We start from the raw sequence: 4,867 nt of genomic DNA, 5'->3' as shown, positions 1-4,867 counted from the left end.
GCTCTTTTATTGTCACTAGCTTGACATTGATCCCCTTAGGGTGGTTGATGGCTGAAATGTCAGAGCTTGTCCCCTCTCACTGTAATCTTCCTTTGTGTGCCTTGATGCTCAATTTCAATGTGCTCAAGAGAGAGTACTTGGTTGATAGTGTAGTGATCTTCTGTTCCCAGCTGTTAATATACTAATTGCACCTTGTCACCTTTGGAAAATCCTTCAGTTGGGATTTTTTTATTCTTCCACCCTTTGTAAGCCTTCTTCTTGCTTTTCTTTTTTTTTTTTCTTGTTGATCTTTCTTCCTTGACAGTGGCTTGGGTTGTGATACCTCCCTTTTTGTTTATCATCCCGGCTTCTTTTTGAATTCCTTCTTCTCCTTGTACCTGCTCATTCTTCTGCTCTACTGTGTTGTTGGTTGCTTGCCTTGGAAGACAGTCACTACTTGTCTTGCTTGTTTCTTCATTAATTTGTGATTCTGGAAACACTTTCAAGGTAATGCTTTCCTCATGCATCCTGAGGGTTAGCTCTCCCTACTCTATATCTACGATGGCTCTAGCAGTGTCCAAAAATGGTCGACCAAGTATTATGGAGTCATTCTCATTCTCTGCTGAATCCAAGATCACAAAGTCTGTAGCAAAGATAAACTTGTCAACCTTAACTAAAAGGTTTTCAATCACCCCTTTCGCATATACCACTGATTGGTCCACCAATTCCAAGGACATTTGTATGGACTTCACCTCTCCTCTGCCAAGCTTTTTCACTAAAGAGGATGGGATTAGATTTATGCTTGCTCCTAAGTCACACATCTCCTTGTTAATGAATAGACTTCCAATGGTGCAAGGTAGGAAGAAACCTACAGGATCTTCAAGCTTGGGAGGGAGTCCTTTTCTGATTAATGCACTGCATTCTTCAGTGAGCATTACAGTCTCCTTCTCACTCCAACTTCTCTTTTTATTGATCCGATCTTTTAGAAATTTGGCATATAGAGGCATCTGCTCTAATGCCTCGGCCATAGGGATGTTTATCTCCAGTTTCTTGAAAGTCTTTAGGAATTTGTGGAAATGTTGATCCTTGGTTTCTTTGTTGAACCTCTGTGGATATGGCAATGAAGGGGTGAAGGCTTTCTCCTTTTGTTGTTGTCCTTGAATTAATTTCTCCTCTCTCTCTTATGAATTGGTTGGCTTGTCTTCTTTCTTTTTTTGCTTTCCTATGTTCTTGTTTGGCATCACATCTTGATCATTGGTTTCTTCTATGTCTGTTGACTTTTCCTTTCCTATTGGCCATTTGCTGTTCTCCACTGGCTTCTTTGTAGTGTCATTGTTGTTTATTAATGTTCTCCCACTTCTTAACTGCACAGCCTTGCACTCTTCCTTAGGATTGGAAATTGTGTCACTTGGCAAGGAACTTGATGGCTTCTCTATTGCAAATTGTTTAGAGAGCTGGCCAATTTACCTCTCCACATTCTTTATGGAGGCTTCTTGATTCTTAGCTATCATCTCTTAGTGCTTCCACATTTTGTCCATCAAAGCTTCTAGGTTGGTGATTCTTTGAGATTCTGGTGATACTTGTGGTTGGTTGTGAGATGTGGGTGGTGGATGGTAAACATTTTGTTTGGTGGGCTGGTTATGAGCTGGACAATGGTTAGAGTTAAGGTAAGTATTTTGTGGTTTTCTGAATGAATTTTGGTTGTTATTTTGCTGGTTATTCCTTGAGTTGTTTTGGTTTGTGTTTCTTTGCCATGGCTGTTGGCTTTGGTTATGGTTATCTCCCCACCTAAGGTTGGGGTGGTTCTTCCAGGAAGGATTGTAAGTATCACCATAGACCTCATTCTGTCAAGAACTTTGGTTATGCATGTACTGTACTTGCTCCTGTTGCTGTTCTTCTTAGCTCTCTTCATTTTGCACCCATGTAGTTGATGATTGGCTTGTATTCACAGCTGCTACTTGAAGACTGTCAATTCTCTTAGCCATTTGCTCAAATTGTTGTTGAATTTGTTGTTGTATCATCTTGTTTTGAGCCAAAATGGAATCCACTCCTTCCAGTTCTAGTACTCCCTTCCTCTGTGATGGTTGTCAGGTTCTTTGATGAGCAAAGAAGTATTGGTTATTGGCCACCATATCTACAAGATTCTGGGCTTCTTCAGCAATTTTCATCAGTTGTAATGAACCTCCAGCAGAGTGATCTAATGCCTCTTGGGATTTCAATGTTAAGCCTTCATAGAAATTCTGCAACACATCCCATTCGTTGAACATCTTTGGAGGATACTTTCTGATCAAAGCTTTGTATCTCTCCCATGCTTTATACAAAGATTCAGCATCTAATTGGGTGAATGTCTGCACCTCAGTTTTCAGCCTGATAATCCTTTGGGGTGGGTAGAATTTGGCTAGGAATTTGGTCACCAAATCATCCCAACTAGTGATGCTTCTTTGGGGAAGGTCTTAAGCCATTGTGCAGCCTTGCCTCTCAATGAGAATGGGAATAGCAGAAGCTTGTAAGTTTCAAGATTCACACCATTGGATTTGACAGTGTCACAAATCCTCAAGAAGGTGGATAGGTGCTGGTTTGGATCTTCCAATGGGCTTCCTCCATAGGAGCAATTGTTCTGGACAAGTGTAATGAGTTGTGGCTTCAACTCAAAATTGTTTACATTGACATTGGGAGTGAGAATGCTGCTCCCACAGTGTCTTGGGTTTACAAATGTGTAAGAAGCTAGAACTCTTCTTTGAGGAGGATTATTGTTGGACACTCCCCCTGTTGGATTCGAATTTGAGGGATTCCCTTCCATTTCGTGACACTCTTCTTCCTCTGAACCTTCTTCTTCTCCAACAACACTATTTCCTCTTTCTCTTCTCAACCTCCTGAGAGTTCGTTCGTCTTGCTCAGAGAAGTGAGGATTTTCTCTTCTTACCTGTGACATACACACAATCACAAGGAACAAACAACAACACTCTTGAAAATTGAGTGCAGTTAGTTGAGACAAAATCTCAAACAATTAGTGAATTAATCAAAATTAAAGAAAAAATGCTTGATCTAAACTACCTCCTCACTTAATCATTGTCAATCTATTTCAATCCTCGGCAACGGCACCAAAAACTTGATGTGTGGAAAACGATCCAACACAAAACTCACCGACAAGTGTACCGTGTCGCATCAAGTAATAATAACTCACATGAGTGAGGTCGATCCCACAGGGATTGAAGGATTGAGTAATTTTAGTTTAGTGATTGATTTAGTCAAGCAAACAAGGATTGATTGAGTGATTTGTAGCAGACGGAAGGTAAATTGCAAGAAATGTAAAGGGAGAGGGATGAATTGCAGAAATTAAAGAGAACTGAAAGTAAAGGTGCTGAATCTTAAAGAACAAAAAATTAAATGACTTAAACTTAAAGTGCAAGAAATGTAAATTACGGTAACTTAGAGTGAAAGAAATATAAATTGCTTGAATGATAAAGGGATTGAGGGACTGGGATTGCAGAATTTAAACAAGCAGAAGTAAATTGCATTAAACAGAAGAGTAGAAGATGAATTGAATTGAAATAGATCTCAAAAAGTAAGGATAGAATGCTTTGAAACATAAAACAGAAAATGACTTGTGCTTAATTGTAACAAATTAAAAGATGGTTGAAGATCTCAGGAGTGGAAGAGACTAGAAAGCAAGTCTAGATCTCAAATCCTTCCTTGATCCAAAGTCACAAAGCAATTAAAGAGAAATTGAAGATCAAAACAGTAAAAGAAATTGAATTCAACTCAATTCTGCAATAGGAGAATCAAAGAGATCTTAAATGGAGATTGAGACAGAAGTTCCTCAATTCTACACACTTAAGACACAAACAAAACCCAGTAAATAAAACAAAAAGATCAGAAGAAGAAGAAGTGAATTCTCTCTTCCAATTCTAAAGCCGATTGCAGAAAATAGAAAATGAAAAGTGAAAACCAGAAGTTCAAAAGCAAAAAATGAAAAGTGAGCTCTCAAGTTGACAAAGGATGAAAATTAAAAATGAAAGTAAGCTTCTCTCTAATCCTAACTAACACCTATTTATACACTTTCTATTTTAGATCTAAGAATTTTGAGTGGGCTTGAAAGATGGGTGAGAATTGAATTAAATTAGATTTTTAAGTGAATTTAGCCCAAGTGTTGCTCCCAAGAGGATGCCCTGCTCTTGAGGAGAGCGGAGCATTGAAGCTTTGTGTGGGGATCCTTGTTGCGTGCCAAGGTTTGTAAGAAGCAACAGGGGACTGTCCTACTCTTGGGGAGAGCGGAGCAGTGTGCGTCTTGCGCGCGCTTTGCCTCCCTGCCCGTGCTGTGATGCGCGCGCCCAAGCTCCCTTGTGTGCGTGCCATGATGCGCGTGTTGCACCAAGGAGTAGCGCTCTGCTCTCCTTCTGAGCGGAGCAGTAGTGCTTCCAAGGGGAGGTCCCAAGTTCGAAACTTGCTGGGTGGCTTTTTGGTGCAAGTTTCCTTGGTTTCTTGTAGCGCCTTGCTCCTTGTTTCCTCAAGGTGCTGTGTTCGACCCTTTGAGGTGGCATTTTGGCCAACTGTGGCTTATTTTCCTTGTGAGTAGCGCTCCCCTTCCTCCCTTAGGTGCTTGGGTCGATCTTTGGGGAGAGAATTGGCAAACCTTTTTTCTTTGAATTGTTTTGGATGGAGCCCGATAATGCTCTCAAGGAGAGCAGAGCAATGTTTTGCTCTTCCTTGTTTCTTGGCTTAAGTTTGTGCTCCGCTCTCAAGAGAGGGCAGAGCATTGAAGCTTTGCATGCTTGGTTCATTGTTGTGCTCCCTTGGAGAGCATTGTGCTCTTGGGGAGAGCAGTGTGCTTCCAACTTCCATGCGTCACGCTTCCTCATTTTCTTTGCCACACTTTCTTCTTCATTGA

This window comes from Arachis duranensis, chromosome 6, assembly GCF_000817695.3.
Source record: "Arachis duranensis cultivar V14167 chromosome 6, aradu.V14167.gnm2.J7QH, whole genome shotgun sequence".
NCBI classification, from domain to species: Eukaryota; Viridiplantae; Streptophyta; class Magnoliopsida; order Fabales; family Fabaceae; genus Arachis; species Arachis duranensis.
Note: the sequence above shows the minus strand (reverse complement) of the source record.